We start from the raw sequence: 27807 nt of genomic DNA on the forward strand, positions 1-27807 counted from the left end.
GTGTGTGTGTGTGTGTGTGTGTGTGTGTGTGTGTGTGTGTGTGTGTGTGTGTGTGTGTGTGTGTGAGAGAGAGAGAGAGAGATTTGTTGTTTCTAACATTAGGTCATTGGTAAGAATTATGTTTTTTTAAGCTATCTGAACACAGATAAATCATCTGAAAATGTACTTATTTAAAAATACCCTCTTTCCTTCATTTTGTATATCTCAAAAATGTCTGTCAGACTTTTAAAATAACCTTTGAGCTTAGCACAAATTTGTGCCCAAAGAATAATGGTGTTTGAGGTCTTGCCCCCCCCCCCCCCCCCCAAGATATAAATGTCTGAAAACTAGGCAAGTAATTTCATCCATAACTACAGGATTTTGACAAAACAGTATTTTTTTTATGCCGCATATAGGCACTCAGTACAATTCATGGTTGCAAAAGGTCATGGAGACAGATACTGTGGCTGTGACTTTCAAAAGGAGGCTGATTACCTTTAGGATGACTGGTAACATTTGTAGTCATGTTATAATATATAACATTAATAATAGAAAGGTGCTCAAACCTCATGCTTCAGAGCATAAACCACCGAGCAGGAAAAAAATTTTCATGCTCCCTTCCCCCACCAGACTCCACAGCACAGTTGGCCAGGTGCATTATGTCTTTTGAAGCATCAGATACAAGCAACTTGCAGTTCACGGAACAGCAGACTAGGTGAACCAATGGCCTGATCCAGACAGCTCCAGTATCCTGTTCTAGGCTAACACTCTTTCCCCACGACATCTCTTTTTCATTTCCTTCAAATGGTGACATATCTGTGAAATCCTCCTAAAACTGTAGCATCTCTTTTTCCTTTTGAAGTATTTCTTTTTGTTTGATTTCTGTAAAAAAAACTAGATTTACTATTAAATTGTTGTTCTTCAAATGTGTCATACGAATTTTAAAGGACCATTTAATAGATATCTATATTTTAGTAGATTCTGTGTTTGAATCCTAAACACTTAGGTGGAAAAAAAAGTAAATTATATATTGAACTGCTAACTGGTACTGAGGCCTTGTGGTTTCCATGGTAACTGGGCTGGAAATAGCTCTGTGACATCAGCATTGTACAGGTATAGTCAGATGCAGCCATTTCCCCCTAAACAAGTGAGCACAGCGGGTACAAACATGCGTCTGTGATTAGCATATGCAAATATACTGACATTGCAATTAACATATGCAAATATTCTAACAACCTTCAGTGGCAGGGTGGTGTGTCTATCTCTAGAGTACACAGAAAGAATTCATAGTATGTGAATGATAAATATATGGATTCTCCTGCAGGTAATAAGAGAGAATTCCTCCCTTCCACCTCCTCTCTCTGCATTTCCACTATTAACCCTATGTTTTTCTGTGGAGTGTAACTGAGAAAAGGCCCTTATACTTACACAGGAAAAAAAATCAGAGCCAGGCCTGGAATGCCACCTTCTCGTGTTTTCATGTCAAGTGCTGTGTCCTGGCTTACCTGGGCACTCTTAGATTAAAATAACTCATACAGTATTAAAGATGCCCTGCAAATTCTTTTTAAACAGTTGGGGTTCCTTTTTGTTTTTGTTGTTGTTTTGTTTAATGGATAAAATAGGCCTGACAGGCTTTTGGAATTTTGTTTTTTATTTTGCTTCTTTTTTAATGTAGCAATATCAGGAATATAAACTCTGGTCTCTCCTGTCAGATACGGAGTAAATTAAAGCTTACAACCTAAATAGACAAGATAAAATGAAAGAAAGCAAGGAAGAATTAGCATTCCTATTTTACAGGTATGGAAATAAATATCCCTTTTCCTGAGATGTCAGCCAGAGATGGAAAAGACCCATCTGATCATCTGATTTATCTCCTGGCCGAAACACTGGCAAATGTATGGTATTCCTTGTAATGCATTTTCTTGTGTTCTCTGCAGTCCAGTTTTAAAAGACTTATAGCCTAATAGCTTTGGATTCCAGGAAGAATCCTCCCTCAGCCTACATTTTTCCTTTCTTGGTTTCAGCCTACTAGTCCTAGGTAGTGCTAAACAATTTCTTTCTCTCGTTGATGTTTTACAGCTGTCAGCAATGTGTAAACAGTTATGTCCCTGCCCCTTAGTCATTGCATAGTGAGATCTATGTGTTATACTCTTATAAATCAATCCCTCTTCTGTTACTTTTCTGTGAAAGCCTTCCATTTTGTCATTCATTCTGGGCAGCACTTTCCCAGAAAGTTAAACATGATTTCAGGCATGATTGTAACTAGAGCACTCTCAGGCTGTGCTGCTCTAGAGAGTGTTAGTAGTTATGAGTACCTGCTGTGCAGTTGCACTTGCTCTTGCTCTGAGAGAAATTGTCTATCGTTGCATTCTGCAGTGGTTCTGTCCGCATCATTGCAGTGCCTGTGTGGACAGAATCATTGCCATTTCAGCTGCCCTCAGTCGTACTGCTGGTCCTTACAGCTAAGTCCCATAATGACTTTTGGTCAAGGCTCTGCATTTCAGAACAGGTATACTGTGAATGACATTTCACATGTGAAATATGTTTTAACTTTAAGTACATACCCAGTGAATAATTTACAAACACTAAAACTCTCACACATAAAAACAAAAACAACAACAAAAACACCACACGCTGAGGCAAGGCACTGGATGGGAGAGCTGTGCTAGGTCCTGCTGTGGAATAGCTGCCTACCGTGCAGTGCTGCTGTACTGGCTAAGCAAGTGCTATGTGAGGATACAGCATGCTAGGTGCTCACAAAATAACATATTGCATCATTGTTGCTTTCTGTAATTCATATTCCAGTGCTGCATTCTCTAGGGCCCTATCTGAACGAGCTAAAAAGAACTCATAATTCACCACTGCTGGTAGCAACAGTGAAGCTGTAATACAGACAAAGTGCAGATGCGTTTACCATCTTGGAGCAGGTTTAGATGACAAAATGTTAAAAAAGCAGAGGCTAGGCTATGCTGCAGCTGCCAGTGATGCTACCGCTAGTGGTGAAATACAGGTCTTAATTTTGCCAATATTAATGCAGCCTAATGTGGATAGAGCTATCAAAAGAGACTACCACCTCCACATTCGATCATGTGTGGTCATTTTGTATCCAGCTCCAAATTTTGTTAACTTTTTTTTTTTCTTTCTCCTTCTCCTTCTCCTTCCTCCTCCTTCTTTGGTACAGCTGGTGCGCTCTGCTGTTTTAGGTCACTTGCAACATCATCGTTTCCCAGGTTTATCCACACTAAATACGTGTTCCTTCTGCAGTGCCCACCAGAAATTAATTTTAAAAAATTCCAAGTCTCCAAAGCCTTGTCTACACAAGGGAAACTTTTTGCAAACATATTTGATCATAATCAACACTGCTTTAGCAGCGATGTTGGTAGCTGTTGGTAGGTTTGCCAGTTTTGGATAGCTCTATTCCTGGAGATTTCATCATATAATCTGTAATTCCGGGAGACTTTAGGACAATCCCGGAGGGTAGGCAAGCCTACTAGCTGTAGGATAGATGGAGTGTTGCCTTTCATATACAGATAACAGGATTTTCAAGAACTCCACACCCACAAGCATGTTGGGTGCTGAGCACTTTTTAAATTCTGGCTCCAACTGTGGGGGTCGGGCACTTCAGAAATCCGTTTGTGAGCTCTTTGAAAATTTAACCTTGTGTCAATTAGCCCTACTCTGAGTAAGGTTAGATAATGTGATTCTTGAAAGGCTGGCAGCAGGCCCTGTATACTAAGGCTCCCAGTAATGTTAACACCAGTGGACCTAAGCCACTGTTGGCAATGTCAGGACATTTTTGCAAAACCTTTGTAGTGTGAACAAGTTTGAAATTGTTTCCTAGTGCATCCTGTCTTCTATGTATCGGCCATTTAGATTGTGAGATCTTTGGTCCAGAGATGGGCTCTGTTTTTATATTTTGTTCTGTACAAGCATATTGTTAGTACTGTGGTTATAATAATTCCATAATTAAATGGTTCTGCTCAATTCATCATGGAATATGCTGCTTGCTCAGTGTTGGATTCAATGGGAGATATTCAGGTTGTGAACCAGGGGCAGCTGGTTGCTGATGTTGGAAATTAGAAGATGTATTGTCTCTCTCAAACTTTGTCTTCCCCATTCCCAAAGATATACAAGTAAATATCTTCCTTTTCCCTCCCCCTTTGAGCTATAGGGGAGAGACAGTTGTCACTGTGCACTAGCCAACTCCCCCACATGCTGACCCCTGGTCTCTGTGGAGTGTGCTCTGTAGGTCTAGGGTTATACAGAGAATTGAGAAGGGATGAGCTGGGGGAAGCTGAGGGGGCAAGTATAATCTCGGCTGCAGTAATTCTCTAAAAGAGACAATGCAACCTTGGGTTGTGTTGCCATTTCCACTGAGTCCTCATCATTCCCTGGAACCACTGGATGAGAGCTGTTCCTTCCTGGCTGGCTTCAGTGGAGTTGCACTCCTAGGGACAGAGCAGCTGTTTAAACACCCCAAAAATGTCATTTCATCTTTGCCCTGTCCGGGAGAAGGAGGGAAGGAGGGAAGGGACAGAGTGTTGTGGTTGAGGAGAGATGGAACAGATGGTGTTCTCCTGGAGACGGTCTGCAGGGAAAGAGTCAGACAGAAGGAAAGAGTTACATCCTATTTAAATTAGCTGCCACCATATTATTGTGGCCCTGGTAAGTAAGTTATCTGACTTATTTTTAAGGATGTAATTTGAATAAATATGAATCCAGAAAAATGTTAGTTTCATGTATAATTCTGTTCTGATTTGGAGATTCAACTCGTTTCTAATAATGTGTGAAGTGCTGTGGGATGAGAGGTGATACGCTGTAGAAGTGCAAGATTTGAATTTTATATTTATTACTGACTTGGCAGGGTGCTTTTCAGATCACCAGTGGGGTACAGTTTTGATTAGATTTTTATGCTGAGTATCAGAGAAACATTGCTTGTCTGTATATGTTTCTCTTCTCTTCCCGCACCTTATTTCTCAGATAAAGAAGGCTTCATACCGCTAAAAGATGCTGGGTTGATAATCCCTGGAGATGGAAATGGTACGGTCTGGACAGTGCCATTGAAAATATCCCTCTCAGCAGTGTTCCCTCTAAGGTGCAGGGCAGCACAGTTTCACAGAAGATTAATCAGCCACACCCAGTCAGTGAGCTCTACAGGAGCCCTGAGGCTCTGACTGGGCGGGACTGATTAATCACCTGTGAAGCTGTGCTGGTTTAGAGGGAACACGGGTGTCTCAGTCTGTCTACATCTTGACATGGTGTGGGCAACTTTTAGATGCAACAGAGCAAGTGGGGTTCTATGGCCAATCGAATTATTGGCCTCTTCTGAGAATGGGTACCTCGGTGCCAACTCTGCCCACATATACACACCAGCAACACCATCACAGGACCTAACCAGAACAGCCACACTGTCACTGGTTCATTCTCCTTCACATCTACTAACGTAATATATGCCATCATGTGCCAACAATGCCCCACGGCTATATACATCGGCCAAACTGGACAGTCCCTAAGTAAAAGAATCAGTGGACACAAATCAGATATTAGGAATGGCAACATACAAAAACCTGTAGGGGAACACGTCGATCTTCCTGGACACACAATTGCAGATCTAAAGGTAGCCATCCTGCAGCAAAAAAACTTCAGGACCAGACTTCAAAGAGAAACTGCTGAGCTACAATTCATCTTCAAGTTTGACACAATCAACTCTGGATTAAACAAAGACTGTGAATGGCTTGCTAACTACAAAAGCAGCTTCTCCTCTCTTGGAATTCACACCTCCAGATCAGCTACTAGAAGTGGGCCTCATCCTCCTTGATTGGATCCACCTCATCATCTCCAGCCTGATTCTGGCCTTCATATTTATACCTGCCTCTGGGAATTTCCACTACATGCATCTGACGAAGTGGGTCTTTGCCCACGAAAGCTTATGCTCCAACACTTCGGTTAATCTGTAAGGTGCCACAGGACTTCTCGATGCTTTTGCAGATGCAGACTAACACTGCTACCCCTCTGATACCTAAGAGCGAAGTGGCTCTTACTACATTTAAAAGGCAGAGGTGCAGCAGTCACAGAGTCCCGACTTGTACTGTCCCTCGGAGCTAACCCCACTGTGGCTCTGCAGTTTAAATGTAGTAAGATCTGAGCTGCCTGCATAACCCACATACGTAGTGTGGTTACTGAGCAATGCAAGTGGTACCTAGACCACAGCAACAGCTAAGATCAAGAGACCTCTACAGCATGGGCTGGGAGCCAACTGGCTTTTAGCTCAGAGAGTAGAGGCTCCTATAGTCAGCTCCCTAAGTCCCAGGTTCAAATCCGCCCACCTGCACGCCTGGCTCTTACTACATTTATACTGCAGAGCCGCAGCGGGGGAAGCAAGTGCCCCTCCTTCATAGACTAATCAAGTAGTTGATGGAAATTCCATCAACTATTTGATTAGCTGATTAAATGCTACTTAACATCCCTAGTAAACACCTGCTAAATTGAACTCAGAGGGCACCGCCATTAGCGCCAGTGCTCCTGTGAGGAGTAAGGGAAGCTAACAGGAATGTTTGCTCCCATCGACCTCCCGCTGTGGGGATAGCGGAGAAACTCAAATTAAGGTACGTTGACTCCAGTTATGTAATTATTGTAGCTGGAATTGCATATCTGAATTCTACCTTCCTCTGTTGTGTACATCTGAGCTTAAGAAAAGATATTGTTGTGGCTCCTTACTGTTTATGGAGTGAACTTGTACTGTACCTGTTCTGGCGATAAGCATTGCCAGGGCTTGCCGAACCGCGGCGGGCCCCGCTCGCCAGCTGCACTGTCCACGGGCGAGTAGATTACATAGTTTGTCAAGCCCTGAGCATTGCCAATGTGGCACTCTTCCTTGGCACTAGGTTCATGCCACTCCTATAGAGGGGGTTGAAAGAATTAAAATAGGCTGCACTGTTGATTAGTCCTGATCTTAAGGGCTCTTTATTTTTCCACTGAGAGCTGTTGTACTACAGAATACATGAGGGCTACGTCTAGACTGGCATGATTTTCTGCAAATGCTTTTAATGGAAAAGTTTTTCCGTTAAAAGCATTTGCGGCAAAGAGCGTCTAGATTGGCACGGACACTTTTCCGCAAAAGCACTTTTTGCAGAAAAGCATCCGTGCCAATCTAGACGCGGTTTTGCGCAAGAAAGCCCCGATCGCCATTTTCGCCATCAGGGCTTTTTTGCACAAAACAGTTTTTAGCTGTCTACACTGGCCCTCTTGCACAAAAACATTTCCGGAAAAGGGCTTTTGCCCGAACGGGAAAGTCAAAGCATTTGTGCAAGAAGCACTGATTTCGGACAGTAGAATGTCAGTGCTTTTGCGCAAATTCAAGCGGCCAGTGTAGACAGCTTGCAAGTTTTTCCGCAAAAGCAACTGCTTTTGCGGAAAAACTTGTCAGTCTAGACGCAGCCATAGTGTGTGGAACATTTGGCAGAAATGAAGAGTTAACATAAACCTGATACTGTCATAGCCAAATTGCTGCTGATGGCTAGCACTTGGAATTGGAGAATAGGTGAGTGGAAAGGAAAGCCCTGGAGTTATCTGCCTATAATTTCCCACCTCACCAGTAGTTTGCTTCTGCCTGAGAGCCACAGAGAGCAACTGGACTGGCTGTTGGAGAAGGGTAGACTTGCCTCTGCGACCTGTTGGAGATACAGCTCTAACCCTTCTGCCGGGTAGGCCTGGCAGTAACCAGGGCTGTCCATCTCACACAGAACCGGCTCGAATCCCCACCCAGTAATCTGGGAAATTCACACCTCCCTGGGTGCCTCTGAGAGGCAATGCTTCCCCACTCGCAAGCCTGGCAGGCATTTTATTTCATTTTGTGATTGGGGGAGTGACATGAAGGAAGGGGAAATGGGAAGATGAAGCGGTAAACTGCAGAGGATTCGCTGGGACTGCAAATTTGTTCATTCAAAGAGACTTGCTTCTCATCTCCTGTGTCAAGCACATGTTTAAGCTTGTGCTAGTCTTCTGGACACCTTCCCGGTGAGTTTTCCAGAGAATGAGTACAGATGAAATCCAATTAACCACAGATGGGAGGAGGTGGGGGTGGGGTGGGAGTAGAGTTGAATTTGAAAGTGGGAGGATGAGGGGTATAGATTAACTGAAGGCAATGAGACAGGCTGGTGCGTGTGTAATGGGGAGAGATTTATTCTACGCTCAGAAGCCTCAGCTGGGACATGCTCCCTAGACTAGAGCCAGGAACCTTAGGAGGGTTCTTTGCTCTTAACTGCTGCCACTGCTGCTGTTGTGGTTGTTTTGAGAGCCAGAGGGGAGCAGCAGGCATGTCTCCTAAGTGATTAATCATGTATGGCAGGGCTGAGAGAGAAGAATACAGACGTGTGCACAGAGACTAACACCTTCCCCTGCCCCTAGCCCCTCTGTCTGAGCTCTGAGGAGGTTTCAGAAATCTAGCCCTGGAAGAGAGAGGGATGAAGTAGCTGGGTTCAGACAACACTAATTCTACTCCTTTCCTTTTCATGCTCAGGCTCTGATGTTTTTAGAATTTAGAAACTTAGATCTGTTTGGCCTGGGGAGGAAAACATATGGAAAAGAGAGGAATTGGAATCCTCCAACGGGGGAGGGGGGCAGAACATTGTTGAAGATTGTAGCAGAGAAAAAATATTGAAGTGAAAAACAGATTCCAAGAGTCTCCCAGTGTACTTGGACAGGTGGAGACAGGGCACAGCACTGCCAACATTGCTGCACTACTTCCATATTGCAAAACCTAAACTTAAAATCATGAGATTTAAAAAAAAATAGTTTTTGGTTCTTTTTATTTACTTTCCAGTTTTTAAGACTCTAGGGCAGGCCTGCACAACTCGGAAAGCGATGAGGGCCATATTACTCCAAAGAAAACAGCTGCGGGCTGCAAGTAGGGATGCTCTCCCAAAAAATACCAAACACACGGCTAAAACTTTTTGTTGAACAAAAAAACACTCCACTTGGCCCCCTAGCATTTTTCTCTCCTTCACCCTGCCCCTTGGTGTCTTCCCCTTTCTCCAGACTTGCCCCCCATCCCTCAGCACAAGCCTCTTCCCCTCCCATACCTGGCTTCTGCCTTTTTGAATCTGGCGGTTGCTGGCCATGACATCACGCCAGCATCCTGGTCCCGCCCCGCCTCCTCGCGCTGGAGCTGCACACAGGCAGCCCGGCGGCGAGAATCGCTCCACTTCCCTCTCTCCGGTGGCGCTCCGCTCCTCCTCCTGGCCAGCGGATCGGATGGGCCGCCCGTAGTTGTCACGGGCCGCACAGTGAGCCCATGGGCCGCATGTTGTGCAGGCGTGCTCTGGGGAGGGCTACTCAACCTATGGCCTGTTTGTTTGTGGCCCGTGGTGCGGTTTGGGTTGATATGTGTTTTAGTAGTTAAATCCCTGGACTGTCATTGCTCATGAAAAGTGCTGTCATATGGGTGGAAATTGGGTAAATATTGCATTTTATTAATATCAGCAGAACTGACTTAAATGGAGCCTGTGTGTTGTGTAGTCTTACCTAAATCGTTGTATTCATGCCCGTCAGTGTGAAAAAAAGCTATTTGCATATATATTTGCAATGTATATGCAACCACACTTAAGTTGCGGCCCTCTGCGTGTTATGTGAGTATCATTGTGGCCCTTGGGGCTTCCAAAGTTGAGTAGCTCTGTTCTAGGGTTCACATTTTCAAGCCTGCAACCATGAAAAGATAGAAGCTTACTTTTTAAATGAAAGCTGAGATTCTTGCATAATCACAGAACTCTAGGAGCTGGGGCTAAAAGGAAAATAGCAGATATTGTGAGACGTGATTAAAATCATGAGAGATGGCAATGCTGCATCATCTAACCAGCTTCTGCTATCTCTTGTCTTGTTCCCATTGCTTGCAAATGTCTGCCTTCAGAATTCCCCCTTCAAATGTCTGCAAGGCTCACCTTACATCCTACCTTAAGGTTAGGCAACATTTTCATTAACTCTCAGTTGTTTACAAGAGATGCTGCTAAAGCGTGCTTAAAACAGACAAGCAAAACAATCCAGCCTTGCCCTTTTGTTGTATATAACAATTTGGTTAAGAGCATTAAGCTGAAAAAAAGCTGTGTAGCTGTGTTTTTGGACTCTGTTGTGTGCACTGATCTGTTGAGTTGTTCATGAGCCCTTACCTGTGGTCTGGTGACATGGTCTCTTGTGTGTTGACAGAGCTGTTCGGGGTTCCCAGAATTAAAAAGGCAGAGTGTACTTGCAGACAGGATTGAAATGTGTTAACCTGATCTGCTGGATCTAGTGTAGATCTGGCCTGAGGTACTCAACTCCAGCTACGTAGAATGCGTAGCTAGAATTGGCTTACCTTAAGCCGAGCTTGGCGGAGTCCTTACAGTGGGAGGCCAACGGAAGCATATGCAAATGCTCTCGTCGGCTTCCCTTACTCCTCCCAAAAGGAGGAGTTCCGGATGACAGGGGGCTCCTTCTGAGTTCGATTTAAAGAGTCTGAAATAGACTCCTTAAATCGAACTCCAGAAGATTGATTAGGCAGCTGTGATCTTCCTGTTAGTGTAAGCAAAGCCTTAGTGAAATTAGAATTGGATGAGGCTGAGAAGTGGAATAAATACTTTTCTCCCTGACTTTACACACCTCCCTTTGAGGCCTTTACTTAGGAACAGTAGTCATGAAAGACAGCCCAAAACATGATTGGACTCCTGAGGTAGTCAACAGCTGCTGTGTGAGGGCACAGTCTTGGAAATGAGCAGATTTCCTCCAGGGTTTGCAAACTTGCGGAGCCATGTAGGTGCTGGAAACCCAGTTAATGCTGGCCCTAGCCTGGTAGCATGTTAGCTAGTTGGTAGAACACATGCTGACTGCAGTATGTCATCTTAAAGGTCTAGCTCTTCCTCTGCTTAGTTTAGAGAAGTATCTGCTGAGATGTGTGCACCTGTGTGATGGGGAAAGAGAGCTTTTTATTTCTCTGTCTCCTACCTTAAAACAGCTGACCTTTTTAATGTTTGGCACAGTCAGGACTTGGGTGAGCTGAGCAGCAGCTCTCCTGAGGCTGTGTGGAGGGGTTTCTCTGCATTGCCTGAAGGAGCCCTCTGTCCATTCAGAGAGGGAATGCTGTGGCAGAGGAGGTGGCTTGCACATTGACGGCTTAAGGAAAAACAAGGAAGGGGCAGTTACTTTTTACGTCTTTTTTTATAACTAGAGGGCAAAGAATAATATGGAGAAACCAAGAAGTAGGGCTGGAATGCCATGGCCTCTTTCACCCAGCAGACAAGAGGGTTTGTCCCCACTCATTTGTCTACTTTTGGGTAGTCAGCGAAAAGATGTGTGGGAGTGGGGATTGTGAGTGTTCTTTGATTGTTCTGTTGTCACTGTGAGGAACTACTGCTCCATCTCTGACATTCTGGAACCAAACTGGCTTTTCTGTAGTGCCTGTTACAATCCAGATGACACTCCGATGCAACGAGGAAGAGGGCAGGATAAGCACAAAGATAGACAAAAGCTCATTTTTGCTGCAGTGGGTTGGAGACAGTGGCTGTTTTCTGTGCTTAGTGATCACTCCTGTGCCTCCTCTAATCTTAGAACTCTGCTGAGAGATGGAGACTTGACCAGGCACTGGTATTATCCCTATGCCTAAGGGGGAAAGCCTCTGGGATGTTTAATTTCCTCTGGGGGTGACAGGCTACCAACAGCAGGATGGAGGGAAGCTCTACTTAACATAATTTCTCCTTTGAAAGGTGGCACCTCTCAGGCTGTCCTGACCTGCCTAGGATGCTCCCTGGTGTAATGTGAGCTTTCAGCTATAACAGAGTGAGGGCTGGCTGCCAGGCTGCCTTTAATCCCCCCAGCTGGCGAGCAGGAGGTCTGTGTTGGTTGCCGGGGCGATGGCGGGAAGCTGTGTTAGTTTAATGAAGCGATGGGAAGGCTGCTGTTTGTTTCAGTAGAGTGAGGGCACTCTCAGCTGCCAGTGCATTCACTGAGGGGGTGGTGGCTGCCAAAGGTTTTACAGGCAGTGTCTCCTTCATTTCCCCACCCCGACTTCTCTGAAACACCCTTCCAAAGATTAGGGAATTTGTATTGGAACACTCTGTGATTGCCCCTGCCAGGGGTCCCCTCTCCTCAGTGCATGTGTCTTTTTTTTTCTCCTGTCCTTAACTCCCAACACAAAGTCTGTTTTTATCCTGCTTGTTTTTATATCAGCTCCCCAGCCTCCCAAGCATGCCCTCTTCCCAGTCAGCAGTGTCTCTTTTCCTGGAGTGTGCTCCCTCTGTCTCTGCAACATCATGATTTTGGAGATAAGCCCTCTGACAAGACACAGTCCTTGCCATATGTGCAGAGAGTACAGTTTCCCCTGGAGTTTAAAGGATTCTTTCCTTTCTTCGCTCATATGGGAGCATCAATTAACATTTTGGATTTTTAACTTACCCTCTAGTTTGAGAAGATGAAAACTTGGAGTGCCAATATCTTCATAGTAAGAGTGATCCATAAAAGAGAAAAAAAGGATTCGCAGATGTGTCTGTTTATTGTCTTTTGGGTCTTTTGTCTCCACCCCCTCCCTGTGTGTTATTTGCAGTGCAAAAGAAATTTCAGATTTTGTTTAACCTCTCATTTGGAAGATTTGATGGAGGTCAGAGTAGTGGTAGGTTCTTACATTAGGGAAACAATACAATGAGATAACCATGCTAGCAAAAACTAGGAGTCTGGTGGCACTTTAAAGACTAATAAATTTATTAGGGTGTTAGAACATAAGCTTTTGTGAGCTATAACTCACTTCCTCAGATGCTGAAGAGAAGAAGGAAAGGAAAGGAAAGGAAAGGAAAGGAAAGGAAAGGAAAGGAAAGGAAAGGAAAGGAAAGGAGGGGGTACCACGAGACATTTTTAACTGACATGTGAAGTAACCTTGAATCAGACCCCAAACTCTAGGGAGTTTATTTAACAAACAAGCATTTGTGAGTGAGTGCTTTGAGGATTTTTGTTTTTGTTTTGTTTTCTTTTTAAGGTTCAACACCCATTGCCCGTTCAATTAAGGGCTGAGAAAATGCCCAATCCACATCTCTGAATCTTCCAGCAAACACGTCAGGGAGGAAAATCTTTCCAGACCTTATTTTTTACATATGTTTCGTTTTTGCTTCTGTATGATAACTAATTTATTTGCTTCCCTCATCTCCCCCTCCACTTCTTTTTTTCTGGTCACTGTTAATGGTACTATATAAATGTCATCTGAATTGGGACTGTACTGCATGTCAGCCTTGTATGCTAGCACCCAAAGTGCAAAGGCCCCCTTTCTCCTGTGTTTGCAATGGCACTTTATCTATTCAGTGTCTGCCAGCTCTGTTACACCACAGTGTCTTCTGGTTCCATGTGCACCACTGACTTGAGGGAATGTGTAGCCTCCCTATGCTGAAGCTACTGAGTGGAGGAAATTGTGTCTCTTTCTCCCCATGAAAACTGCATCAATCTGAACTGTGCCTGCCCCCTGTTGCGAGCTTCTCCTCTATGCCCATTTTTGCTCTGTATGTGTGAGTCTTCAGCACTGTTCAGTGCACAGTCTGGTAATTAAAAACCTTTGAGGGGGGGATTTTATTGAGTTAGCATTAGTTATTTTGCCAGGCTAGGAGAGAGAGAGAGATGGATCTGTCCCCAGAGAGAACTGCATTGATGAGGGGTGGGGGAAGCGAGAGGAGGAGGAGGAAGTGGGGGCGAGATTGGCAGGTGACTGCCAGCTACAAAGAGATGACAGCAGCCGCAGCTCCTGCAGTCCCAGTTGAACACTGCACTGCAGGTACTGGGTTAATGGGTGGGAAGAGGAATATCAAGGTGAGTGGGTGGAGGGAGGGTGGTTATGTGGGGGAGTTGAATTCTGCTGAGCGCCAAGATAAAGAGATGATTCTCACATATATAAAATTATTAGACTTTTGGTTCTCCAGAATATCTTCATGAAAATAAAAAAGGGGAAACAGCTTCCTCAAACATGACAGTATTCTACAATCATTACTCTCAACAGTACTTCAGTATTCTGTAGAAGCTGTACTGTTTATGATCATTGCTTAAGAATATTGCAGTGTAGCTTTCCTTTTTAAGGAGGATCTGCAGCCACTGCTCCTTTCTTCACTCCAATGTTACAAGGCCTCATTGCTGAAAATGGGAGTAACGTTATAATCTAAACCGTGCCATATTCTTCCTTATGTTTGTAGTGATTATCCCTTTATGTGGGGTTCAGCAAAGGCCAGAAGGTAAGACTAGATTGAAATCCTGGCTAGCATCTGCAGAATTCATCCTTGCTACTATCTTTTACTTGGTAAGGCATCTGTTTGCAAAGGGAGTTGAAGGTATGAGATGGGAAGATAAAAGCAGAGTGTCTCCTCTCATGTTACAGTGGACAGGCATGTAACTTGATTAAGTTGTGGAAAAAGAAGAATTATCCTCACCTGTCTGGGTTCAAACAAAATATCTTGGAGAAAGTTTTTCAGAGTGTGTGCTATATCACAGAGGGCCACCTTTTCCAAATGTGCAGTATATTCCTCTTTTCTCTCCTGTCAGGACTCTCCTGAGAGCCCTATCCATCAGTTACAGCATTCTGAATTTATCATCACCAAATTGCATCAGGGCTTGGTGGTGCATGCCCATACACTGTAATGGCGCCTCTCTGGATCTGCTGTTTTGTGCTCCAGCATATCAACTTTCATTTCATCGCTTTAACTGTTACGGTTGTGAAGAAAATCTTTTTTTTTTTTTTTTTTTTTTTAAGCGTCCAAAGTATAACCATTACATAGATGTCTCTGTGAGTCTTCAGAGAGCAATGGCACTACAAGGTGTGAACTGCCCGTTTCATCTTGGTGAATGGTGAAGTTAAACTTCCAGTGATGATGATTTAAATATCAGCATTATTAACTTTAATTCTTCCTGTCTGGGGATGGCAGGGATTGCAAATCTGCATACCTTGCTGTGAGTGATGGCTCACTGTGGTGGCATGTGAGAGTGTCATTAGGGAGCAGGTTCCTTTTCTTTCCCTCGTTTCCCCTCACCCATGCAAGAAGGCACCAAGACCAAGGGGCCTAGCAAGTCCATGGGCATATTGAAGCCCCACCAGGCAAAAGCCAAACTCAGGGAACCCAGTAAAGATCAGCGCACACATTCGTATTCTGAACACTGTATTTGCGCACAATCTACCATGAGCAGTGTTTTGGTGATTCATGTGGTCAGAATTTATTTTGCAGATGAAGTTTGGGAGAGTACTCTTCCTCTCCCCTCCCTCCCCCCCCCCCCCGGTGTCTCTGCCATTAATATTCAATGATGCATCATCTCTATGGGTATGTCTACACAGCAAAGTTATTTCGAAATAACTTTCCTAGCGTCTACACGGCCAAACCGCTATTTTGAAATGAATTCAAAATAGCGGAGCGCTTATTTCAAATTTTGTAAACCTCATTCCACGAGGAATAACGCCAAATTCGAAATAGCTAATTCGAAATAAGCACTGTGTAGATACTTATTTTGAAAGAGGGGACCTCCAGCCCTTCCCTGGGTGCCCTGCTGGCCACTCTGGGCCAAACCAGGAAAACTTCTCTCCCCCAGCCCCGGAGTCCTTAAAGGTATAGACTTTGGCCACAGTGCCTGTGCCAGCTGCAAGCCTGCCAGCACAGAGCCAGCAGTCGCTGCCCCTGGCCCAGCATGAGCCAGCAACCCACTGGCACCCGGACCTCCACCAGCTCCCAGGAGCCGTGTGGCAGCTCCCAGGAGCCTGCTAGGGGCCGCAAAAAGCAGGCGCCTTCCTGGTCCAGTGTAGAGATCATGGACCTCATTCAGGTTTGGGGGGAGGCCTCCAATGTCCATGATCTCTGCACTAGATGGAGGAACACAGCCGTCTACAGGAGCAGGTGCGCATGAAAATAAAGGAGCTGCGGCAAGTCTATGCCAAGGCTCAGACCCCTGCCCCTATTATGATGCCCTGGACCGCATTCTGGGGGATCAGACAGTCTGTGCCCCCCAGGTGGTCATCGACCCTGGGGCAGAGGGCCCTGACCAGGGCATGGAGGAGGAGGAGGAGGACAGCCAGGAATCGCAGGAGCCTGGAGGGAGTGTGGCACTCAGCCAGGACCCCCGAGGCATCACAGCAGCCATGTCACCGGTGTCGTCCAAGGCCGGGGAGGCCTCGACATGTGAGTGCCATCACTGTCCCCTTATGCGGCAAAGGGAGACCAGGGACTGCGCGTGTGGGCCTTGCTGACCACGGAGCATGCAGCAACCTGTGCATGTGCCATGTCACCTTGGGCATGTGGCCCCAGCTGGCTGCCACACAGGGACCCTGGCCTGTTACTCACACGCGTGTATGTATGAAGGCACATGACATGCTCCTGACTCCAGGGAGAGACACTGCACGATGTCCTCCCTCCACAAGCCCCTTCTACGCAGAGGCAGGGCACATGTCCTCTCTCTCCCCCACCCCACACCCACGCTATATACAGCACAGGGGCATGGGTGTAGTCCCGGGCCAGCTCCCACTCCCGGGGATAGCAGGACATGCCAAACATGGCCAGAGTGCAAGCACATTGGCTCTGATGGTGCGGTGACCTGCTGTCCTTGCCTTGCAGAGGGGGGCTGGGCTTCACCCACTGTGTCCCCAGGGATAACTGACCACTTCTCTTGTTTCTCCACAACCGCAGCAGCTTCGAGTGCAGAGTGCACCACCACGTCCAGAACATCCTCCCGCACTTGGGCCAGCAGGGTGACCCAGAACCAGGAGGAGTAACAGTGGAAGCACCTGGGGATCCTGCAAAGGCAGGTCCGCATCCTGGAGCACTGGGTGCATGAAGACCTGCAGCTGTGGCAGGAGAGCTGGGGGGAGCTGCTTGCCTAGGGCCAGGCCATCTGAGACCCTGGTGCAGAGATTGGTGCCTCCTTCTGCTCCAACCCCTGCTGCTGCCCCAGCTATTGCTCCTCCTCCCACTCCTGCTCCCCCCCCGGGGACGCTGAGGCCCCCACTCCCGCAGTGCTGGGAGACAGGTGGACCAGCAAGACCTCCAACCCTGAGCTTCTCCTCCCCCTTCCTTCCCTTGCCTCCCCCTTCCAACTCCCTCCTCCCAGGTTTACCCCTCCCCTATCGCCTCCCCTTTCCTGCCCTCATTCCTTCCCCTCCCCAGTTATGTTCAATAAAGAGAGTTTGCTTTTGGCAGCACATGTGTTTTTATTTGACATCAGGAAAGAGGGTTAGGGAGGGGAAAGTGGAATGACGTGAGGGTGGAATAAGGCACAAGGCCCTAGTGGGGCACGCCAGGGAGACTTCACTCCTCCCCCATCTGGAAGCTCTCCTGCAGGGCTTCCCGGATACTGACAGCCCCCCGATGGGCCTCCCGGCTGGCAGCCATGCGGGGCTGCGCATACAGGCCAGCCAAGTGGTCAGCCTCTGCCATCCAGACTGGCAGGAAAGCTTCCCCCTTCCTTTCACACAAGTTGTGCAGCACACAACACGCTGCCACCACGTGCAGAATATTCCTTTTGGAGAGGTCCAGGCAGGTGAGGAGGCATCTAAATCGGGCCTTCAGCCGGCTGAATGCACCCTCCACCACAATGCGGGCCCTGCTGAGCCTGGCATTAGAGGCCTGCTGGGAGGGGTTGAGGTGTCCCATGTAGGGCTTCATGAGCCAGGGTTGTAGTCGGTAGGCCACATCCCCCACCAGGCACACAGGCATGTCCATGTCCCCGACCCTGATGTGGCGGTCAGGGAAGAAAGTCCCAGCGTGCAGCCTCTGGCACACAGAGGAGTTGCGGTACACCCATGCATTGTGTGCTTTGCTGGATTAGCCCATGTTAATGTCCAGGAAGCGGCCCCGGTGGTCAGACACAGCCTGCAGGATGACCGAGAAGTATCCCTTCCGGTTTATGTACAGGGAGGCCTGGTGGTCTGGGGCACGGATGGGGATGTGCATCCCGTCGATTAGCCCCCTGCCAAAGCCCTTGATAACCATGTCCACATCAGCAAGGCGGATGACTCTGTGGAGCAGCACTCTGTTGATGGCCTTGACCACCTGCAGAGGGGGACACAAAACCGAGAGTCACGGGGTGCCATGGTGGCTGAGACTACTCCCTCCCCCCGCCACCTCCCTGCGCTCTCTTCCCCAGGAGCAGCCCCCTCTGCAATCCTGGCCACCGCGGGAAGTCCTTAGTGCGGCTGGGACAGAACTAACCCCTCCAGGGAGGAGACTTGCACCAACTCCCCCGCTTTTCCCTGGGGCAGCCCTCCCACCCCCCCACCTCGGCACAGTGGCTGGAGATTGCCATACCTGCATGAGCACTGCTCCAACGGTGGATCTCCCCACACCAAACTTGTTCCTCATGGATCGGTAGCTATCCGGCGTGGAGAGCTTCCAGAGGACGATGGCCACACACTTGTGGAGGGGAATGGTGGGTCTCCCCAGCATTCCAGGACGATGTGGTCCTACCAGTTGCTGCTGGTGTCCAGGTGCCAGATGTGTCGGGGCACGCTGGCATCCAGGCGCTGCTGCTGCTCCTCTTCATCCCCTAGGAGGGTCCGGAAGAGGGCCAGGGGGTAGGGCTGCAGCACATGTTGCAAGGCAGCCTCCAGCAATTGCTGCCAGTCTTGCAGCAAGACATCCAAAATGAGCACTAGAGTGCCCAGGGGCAGCTCTGGCTCCATGGTGCTGAGTGCTGTGGTGTCTCAAATGAGAGCAACCAAAGCACGCAGAGAAAAAAATGCTTTGCTGTCCCTCAGCGAGGTTGGCAAGCAAGCAGGGAAAGCTGGGAACCGGCTGTCCGGGGGGTCCCTTTAAGCACAAGCCTCAGATATCCTCAGGCAGCAGCCACACAAAGTAACTCCTGACCTGATGCCGTGCTGGAACCGGTTTCAGCTGGCCTTAAATGCGATTCAGCGTCCAATCAGTGTGAATACGCTATTTTGAAATAGCAAAATGCTATTTCGAAATGCATTTTGTGTCTAGACACGTTATTTCGAAATAAGCTATTTAGAAATAATGCTGTAGTGTAGATATACCCTATCTGAGATAAGAGCCAGATTTGGGTTCTGTTCCTAAATGTGCTTGTGATCATCTTTGTGACAAAGTCAAGGACAAGATGACTCACTGAACCCATCCAGAGCTCCATCTTCCTAGCTGTAGAATGAGGATAAGGATCCTTACTCACCCTTTTAAAGTGCTTTGAGATCTATGGATGAAGTGCAGTGTAAATACTTAGTATCAGTATGATTAATGCATATCAGTTGACTTAAAAGATGTGTCCCTGACAAATCTCACAACTTATATTAGAAATATTGGCAGACTTGAGGGCAGAGGGTAGCAAAAAGCAATGTTGTCTAAGGGGTAGGACATTGGGTTGTGAATCAAGTGATATAGGTTCTATTCCAGGGTCTGCCACTAACGTGTTGTTTGTCCTTGGATAAGTTTCTTCACCTGTCTGTGCCTCTATGAGACCAAGATACTAGAAATAGGATGAAATTTAATAGTACAAGGTCATTTATTTATGGACTAAAAACATGAATTTCATCTATAAAGTGGGGGCTCATCAGTTGAAAATGACAGAGGAAAGCAAAGACCCGGTGGGATATTTTTAGCCAACAGTAGGATGACAGTTTGTCACTCGCCAATGTGATATTGGCATGAATCCTAGGATGTATTTCCTGTATGAATGCCACTGTACAAAGCACTTATAAAACCTTGTCTGGAATACCCTGTTCAGTTTTTGTCACCCATGTTCAAGAAAGATTAATTCAAACTGGAATCGATGCTGAGAAGAGCTACTAGGCTGATCAGGGGAACTAGCAAGCCCATCTAATGAGGAGACTAAAAGAGTTGGCACTTTTAGCTAACTGAATGAAGGCAGAGAGCAGGTGGCAGAAATGTCAGTAGTGGCCAGGATGCCCAGAGCCCACACTCCTCTCCCACTCAAGCTCCCCCTCCCCCAGCTCCTAAGGGTCTAGGAGAGTTTGGGTGGATGAGGGATGTGGGCTCTGAGAGGGAGTCCGGTGCTGGGTGCAGGCTCTGGGTTGGGGCAGCAGATTGGGGGTGCAGGCTTTAGGAAGGAGTTTGGGTGCAGGAGAGAGTCTGGGGTGCAGGTTTTGGGCTGCAGTGGGAAATTGGGGTGCAGGGCAGGCTCTGGAAGGGAGTTTGGGTGCAGGAGGGGTGAGGAGTTGGGCTCTGGGAGTATGTCTAGATTACCTGCCTCTGTTGCCATGTAAATTAGACTACCCGACATAGTCATTGAAGTTGGGATTTAAATATCCCCAGCTTCATTAAAATAAAAATGGCAGCTGCACCGTGCCGGCTCAGCTGATCGTCGGCACAGCGCGGCAGTCAAGACGTGGATCAGTTGACAGGGGAAGCCTTTGTCGACTGCTCCTGTAAACCTTGTTTCACGAGGCATAAGGGAGCGGTTGACAGGCATTCCCTGTTGACTGATCCGTGTCTTGACTGCCACGCTGTGCCGATGATCAGCTGAGCCAGCGCGGTGGCCATTTTTATTTTAATGAAGTGGGGGATATTTAAATCCCGGCTTCACTGACTATGTCGGATAGTCTAATTTACATGCCTCTGGTGACAGAGACATGTATTCTAGACATACCCTGGGAGTTTGGGTGCTGGGTGCAGGTTCTGGGCTAGGGCAGCAGATTGGGGTGCTGGAGGAAGTGCTCTAGAAGGGAATTTGGGTGTAGGAGGGGGTGTGAGAATCGAGGGTAGAAAGGAGTGGGGATAGAGGGTGTAGGCTTTGGGACAGAGTGGGGTATTGAGGGGTAGGGGTGCTGCACTTACCTAGGGTATCCCCCTCTGTGGGGGAATCTCTATGGGCTGCTGCCCTCCTGTCACCCTGTGCACTCCCCCCTTCTCCCCTCATTAGGATTGCCAGGTGTCCAGTTTTGAACCGGACAATCCAGTATTGGAGCCTTCTGTCTGGGAAACAAATTGAGAAAATACTGGACATATAAATGACATATGACATTTATATGTCCGGTATCTTCTAATTACGTTTTTTTGTATTATTATTATGAGTATCAGTACGTAGTTGCTTACTGTCTGGCTGGTAGACACACTCACACTGCATCACCTTGTCTACCAACCAGGCAGTACGCAACTACAGTGAGCCCTCGCTACTTCGCGGTTCGACCATCGCGGATTCACGACTTCGCGGACTTTTTTCATTACATTATGTATATACGTGAATCCGCGATGGTCGAACCGCGAAGTAGCGAGGGCTCGCTGTATACATGTTAAATATACATGTCCCTACTTCGCGGATTTTCAACTATCGCGGTCGGGTTTGGAACCTATCTACCGCGATAAACGAGGGTTCACTGTACACAGTAGAGAGGAGGGGGGCGGGGCCAGGGTGGGATTGAATCATCGGGGCCAGACTCACCAATGTACCCCGCCGGGACTGTGCGCGGGACGGGCAGCACCCCGGCATCTGCATGCGCCCAAGCCAGCCCTGCTCCCTGCCAGCCTGTTGCCCCCTAGCCAGCCCCACTCCCCCCAACCCCTTCCCAGCCAACCCTGCTTCCCGGCAGCCAGTTGCCCCCCAGCCAGCCCCGCTCCCCCCAGTGCCCTCCAGGCTAGCCCCTGCTTCCTGCCGGCTGGTTCCCCCCACATCTCCTCCAGCCAGCCCCGCTCCCCCCAACCCTCTCCCGGCTGGTTCCCTCTCCCCTCCCCCCCAATCTGAGATTAAGTATGTCCGGTATTTTTTTTAAATCACCTGGCAACCCTACCCCCCATGTGTGTCCCTCATTCCTGCCAGCTGCCCCAGTCAATTTAAAATGATCCTCTGACCCTCACTGCCACTATCAGCAGCACAGTGGGGTTAGAGAGGCTTTTAGGGTGTGACTGCCAGCACTTGTGTCCTTGTGGCCCAGGGCAGAGGTCGTCATGTGCTGTTCCCGAGTCCTAGGAGCAGTGCATGGAGGACCCCCCCTCTCCTCACAGCCAGAGGGATACGTGCCCACAGTGGTGTGGAGTGAGCTGCCAGAAGTTTCTGTAGCCCCACTGTGCTGCTGTTGGTCCTCCTGGGCTGTTTTAAATTACTGCGGGGAGGCTGGTGGAAGTGAGGGATGCATAGGGGAGAGCGTGCAGGGGACTATGTGGGGCTGGGGTACACATGGAAGAGAGCGCATGGGTTGGGGGATGTGCACTCTCCTGCACGTGGAGGATGTGCACTCTCTCCTGCAGGTGGAGCTGGATGAGAGACGAGGCCCTGAACTTTGGCAGAGTAGGGCCCCTGGGTCAGAAGTATTCCTGGTTCCTGGGCACAATGGGTTCATATAACGCGCTGCCCACAGCAAGAGGGGATATGATCATTCTCTAGTGTTCCCTGTAATCTGAGTGCTTGGGTGACCACCCAGGAGAGATTCAAATGCTGCCCAGCTGATTAGCAGAGCGCCCACATCCTTCCCCAGCTGGCAGCATGTGTTTCTACTGGTGCTGCACATCACCACATGCCTCGGTGCACATAACATTTATTATGGACACGGATGGAAAGAAAACAGAGGGAACATTGTTGCTCTCTCTAAATAAATAGGGAAGATAAACACTAGGATGGGTGAAGAGCTATCAAAGCGAAAGGACAATGTTGGGCACAAGAACAGATCGATGTAAACTGGAGATGAGGAAATTTAGGCTGGAAATTAGAAGTTGATTTCCAACCAGAAGAGGAGTGAAGTTCTGGAACAGCCTTCCAATGGGAGTAATGAGGCAACAAATCTAACAGGTTTTAAGGTGGAGTTTGATAAATTTATGAATGAGAGAACTATAGGGTTGCCTCCAGTAGCAGTAGACTGGACATGATGATGATGTCCCTTACCATACAGTGATACTAAAACTAGGAATAGGAAGTCTTCCTCTGCAGTTGGCTACTTTTTGTTTAAATGATTGGGTGTCCAGGTGGCTTTATTTGATTGCTTTTGCTGCTGGCATTACTGGGAAATGTTCATTGGTTGTCTAGGAAGACTTTCAGCAAGTTCCTTTGCACTCATGCCCCCAGCTATATTTTCTCTTTCCCTCTTTTCATCGTATTCATAATCTCCCAATGCCCAACAATAAGCCTTCAGGGAACATGCGCTAGTGAGAGAACTGTGGAATTAATATTCCTGGAACATAACACCAGCAGCATGCACATGCTGAGGAGAATATTAGAGCTATTAGCGGTGGGAGTTTGGAGTGCGTGCAACATCTAGATGGAGAATTCAGTGTGATTAATCTGCCTCTAAGCAGCAGCCTTCGGGCTCTGGGAATTCTGGGTCTCATTCAGAATTGGACCTTTTTTTTAATTACCTTTCCACATCAACAAAACAATCACAGTGTGAGAAAAGAAGCCCATTGATTCCTTGCTCTCTCTCTTTTGGATGAGATGTACCCGGACTACTCAGAATCCTACTAGCTCCATTGCACTTTGCATAAGGGTAGAGGAGCTTTAGCCCCTGTATCCTGGTCAAATTCCAAATCCGCTCATTATGTTTTGGGCCAAACTAAAGCTCCTCTGTTCTCATTTCTGTTTGAGTTTTTGTTTTGTTGTTTCCCTCCTTGCTTCTCCACTTAATACTGTTGGGTAGCATCATTGTCACAGAATAGCTGCCATGTTGCCATCCTAACATTGGCTGCATATCTGTGGAGGATGGACTGACAGTGAACCATCGGGACAACGTTAAGGCTTCTCCTATCCTGTTAGAAGAAATGTGATCATGTTTACAAGGGGAATGCAGACCACATAAAAAGTATAGCATATCTGTGGGAGTGCACAGTTGTCTGTATAAGAACATAAGGTCATACTAGGTCAGATCAATAGTCCTTCTGGCCCAGTATCCTGTATTATGACAGTGGCCAATGCTGGATGCGGCAGAAGGAATTAAAGAACGGGACAGTTATTGAGTGATCCAGCCCCTGTTATTCACTTCCAGCTTTCATCGATTAAAGGAGTGGGTCACCCAGAAAATGGGGTTGCATACCTGATCATCATAGCTAATAACCATTGATGGCTCTATCATCTATCAATATCCTCTATGAAGATAGCTAATTCTGTTTTGAACCCAGTTATGCTTTTGGCCTTTACAACATCCCCTGGCAATGAGTTCCACAGGCTGGCTGTGCATTATGTGAACTAGACTTCCTTTTGTTTGTTTTAAACCTGCGGATTATTAATTTCATTAGATGATTCCTGGTTCTCGTGTTATATGAAGAAGGTAAATAACACTTCCTCTTTCATTTTCTCTACACTATTAAAGATTTTATAGATCTCTATCATCTCTTTTCCAATCTGAAAAATCTCAGTCTTTTTAATCTCTTCTCATAAGGAAAGTAACCTATATTCCTGTATAATTTCTGTTGCCCTTATCTGTACCTTTTCCAATATATCTTTTTTGAGATGGGATGACCAGAATTACAATCTTTGCAGTTGTGGGTGTACCATGGACTTATATTATATTACATTATATTTTCTGTGTTATCTATCTCTTTCCTAATGATTCCTAACATTCTGTTTGCTTTTTGACTGCCACTGCACATTTGTGCTGATGTTTTCAGAGAACTATCCCCAATAACTCTACGATCTCTTTTTAAAGTGGTAACAGCTAATTAGACTTCATAATTTTGTATATACAGTTTGGATTATGTATTTCCAATATACATTACATTTCACTTATCAACACTGAATTTCATGTGCCACTTTGCTGCCTTTGTAACTGCTTTGGACTTAACTATTTTGAGTAATTTTCTATTATTAGCAAATTTTGCCACCCCACTGTTTCTCCATTTTTCCAGATCACTTTTGAATATGCTGTGTAGCACAGGTATCAGTACAGATCCTTGGGGACCCCTCTCTGTATCTACCTTCCTCAGATTTGAAAAATTATCTTTTATTCCTACTCTTTCCACTCCCCCCATCTTTAACCAGTTACTGATCCATGACAGGACCTTCCTTTTATACCTTGACTGCTAACTTTGCTTAAGAGCTTTTACTAAGGGACCTTTTCAAATGCTTTCTGAGAATTGAAGTGTACTGTATCAGCCGGCTCACTCTTGTCCACGTGCTTATTGACACCTTTAGAGAATTCTAATAGATAGGTGAGGTATGATTTCCCTTTTTAAAAAAACATGTTGATTCTTCCCCAATATATTGTGTTTATCTATGTGTCTGATTATGCTATTCTTTACTGTAGTTTCAACAGTTTTCTTGGTATTGAAGTTAGCCTTATTCACATATAATTACCATGATTGCCTCTGCAGCTTTAAAAAAAAATCAGCATCACATTAGCTAGCCGACAGTCATCTGATACAGAGACTGTTTTAAGTGTTAGGATACGTACTACAGTTAGTAGTTTTAGAATTACATATTTGAATTCTGAAGGAACACGGGTGAATACCATGCGCTCCTGGTAACTCATTACTGTTTAATTTATGAATTTGTTCCAGAACTTTCTCTACTGACAGCTCAATGTGGGACAGTTCCTCAGTTTTGTCACCTAAAAAGAATGAGTGGTGATCTCCCCTTTGTCCATGCAAATCATTCGTTTATAGAAATCTGCAAATCCGCAGCTATCTGCTTCATATTGGCTATCTTCTTTATATTGGTGGATCAGGTCTGCGGATTGTGGATCAGATGTGGATTAAAAAAATTGTATCTATGCAGGGCTCTCTTGATATTGGCCTTGTTTAGCCTCTCCTTTAGTATCTTGATTGTCAGTGGGGCTGACTGGGGCTTCTATTTTACTTAACTTTGGTGGGGTTTTTACTACTGACTGGGGCTTCTATTTTACTTAACTTTGGTGGGGTTTTTTGTTGAGGTTTTTTTGCTTTTAGTTTTTGTATCCTAAGCTTGTTGCTCTTCAGATTCTTATTTTGGCTTGCCTTATTTTACTTTTACCCCTTTACACTTGACATGCTAAAATTTATGCTTTTTTCTATTTTCCTCACTAGGATTTTACATGCAATTTTAAAAGAATGTCTTTTTGCCTTTGACCATCTCCTTTTCCTCTGCTGTTGAGCCATCGTGGCATTTATTTTGTTTTCATGCTGTTTTTATAGGTATACATTTAGTTTGAGTCTGTATTATCTGTTTTTAAATACTCTCCCTGCAGTTTGCATGCATTTCGCTCTTTTGTCTGTTCCTATTAATTTCTGTTTAACTAGCTTCTGAATTTTTTGTAGTTCCCCCTTCTTGAAGTTAAATGCTGCTCTGGTGGGTTTTCTTTGATATGTTCCCCTTGGCATGGATGTTAAATCTAATTACTTTATAGTCACTGTCACCAAGTGGCTCCTCATGGACCAGCACCTTCATTCCATTTAGGACGAAATCCAGAATTGCCTTTCTCCTTACAAGAAGCAGTCTAGAAATGCTGTCACTGCATCCTTTCCTTAGGTTATTTGTATCTAGTCAATATGAGGATAGTTGAAATTCCCCTTCATTATTGTGTTTTCCGCCTTTTGTAGTAAAAACATGTTCATTGTCACCATCAAGTCAATTGAATATTCCAGCTGCTATTCTTTTATTGTTCAAGCATGGAATTTCTATCCATGGATGTTCTATGGCAGTGGTTTCCAACCACTGGTCTGTGAACCACTGGCTGATGGACTGTGGTAGCTCTGGACGCTGGAGCTGGGATACACTGCCCAGCGCCTCCTCTCCCAAAGCGGCTGTTGGGAGAGGCATGTTCTGCCCTGCCTCTCAGTCAGTCAGCACCGGGCAGGGGTGGGGTCTCCTCCTAGCCATGGAAGAGCAGCTCGCTGTGCTGTGGGAGGGCAGCACGGAGCCCAGCCCAGCAACATTAGAGCAGGTGCACCTGGGCAGCAGCGCTCATCTGGTGGCTGGGAGGCAGCATAGGGCTAGGTGAGTGGGGTCGGGCAGGCACTGTGGGCTCCGGGGGCGAGGCTAGTGCTGGGGGACTCTGGAGATGGGAGGCTCTAAGAGGTGGGGGTCTGGCACTGGGGGCTTTGGGAGCAAAAACTAATACGGGGGGCTTGGGGCGGGACTAGTGCTGGGGAGTTCTAAGAGGTGGAGGGCTCTAGGGATGAGGCTGGGGAGCAGGGCTGGCAGTGGCAGGACATTGGGGATGGGGCTAATATTGGGGACTGGGTGCTGGTACTTGGGAGGGCCTCTGGGGGGAATTGGGTGCAGTGAGGCTCTGGAAACAAGAGACTGACATTGAGGGTCTGGTGGTGGGGGGCTCTAAGGGTGGGGGACTGGCACTGAGGCATTTGGGATAGGGGACTGGCACTGGGGGGCTCTGAGGGAGCGAGGCTGGTGCTTGGGGATTGGGTGCAGGGGAGTCTGAGGTCAGTGGCTGGCACTGGGGGGTAATGGAGGGGTGGGGGGCTCTAAGGGTTAGGGCTGGCACTGGGAGAGACTGGGGGCTGGGACTTTTTATATTGTGGAATGGCAATCCCATTCATAAACTCCGAAATCTTGGAGTCGTGTCCATCCCCCCTCCCCCCCGTCAATTGGCAATCAACTCTTGAACATTTCCATGCTCCTGCTTCCATTTCCCAGTTAGTTTTGGTGGTGCTTGGGTAGCTCATGAATATGATTTTTATAAAAGAGGATATGCTAAAGCTGCTTGCCCTTTTTCATCCTTGTTGCACACCCCTTCCATATACCCTTTAAGCAGGGAATAAGAAAGAGCCTCTTCTAGCCCTCCTAATGACTTCTCCTAGGCCTAACCCACAGACTGCATGGATGCATCACAGTCCTAATCTGCAGCACCCTTTGTATTATACTTAAAAAGAATAAAGTGAGTAAATTCCTCAGTTGGAAGAAGCAAACATGGTAATTAATATTATCCCAGCCTGGAGCTTTAGCCCAATCCTTCATCTTTGCCATTATATTTTCAAT

General features: G+C 46.7%; 1 protein-coding gene across 5 annotated transcripts in view; it reads left to right on the forward strand.

Annotated features, from left to right (window-relative positions):
- TCF20 (transcription factor 20) overlaps window positions 1-27807 on the forward strand; it is a 198305-nt gene that overhangs the window by 65219 nt on the left and 105279 nt on the right. The gene's annotated exons all lie outside the window — the stretch shown is intronic.

The sequence above is a fragment of the Pelodiscus sinensis genome, chromosome 1 (genome assembly GCF_049634645.1).
Source record: "Pelodiscus sinensis isolate JC-2024 chromosome 1, ASM4963464v1, whole genome shotgun sequence".
In the NCBI taxonomy this organism is placed as follows: Eukaryota; Metazoa; Chordata; order Testudines; family Trionychidae; genus Pelodiscus; species Pelodiscus sinensis.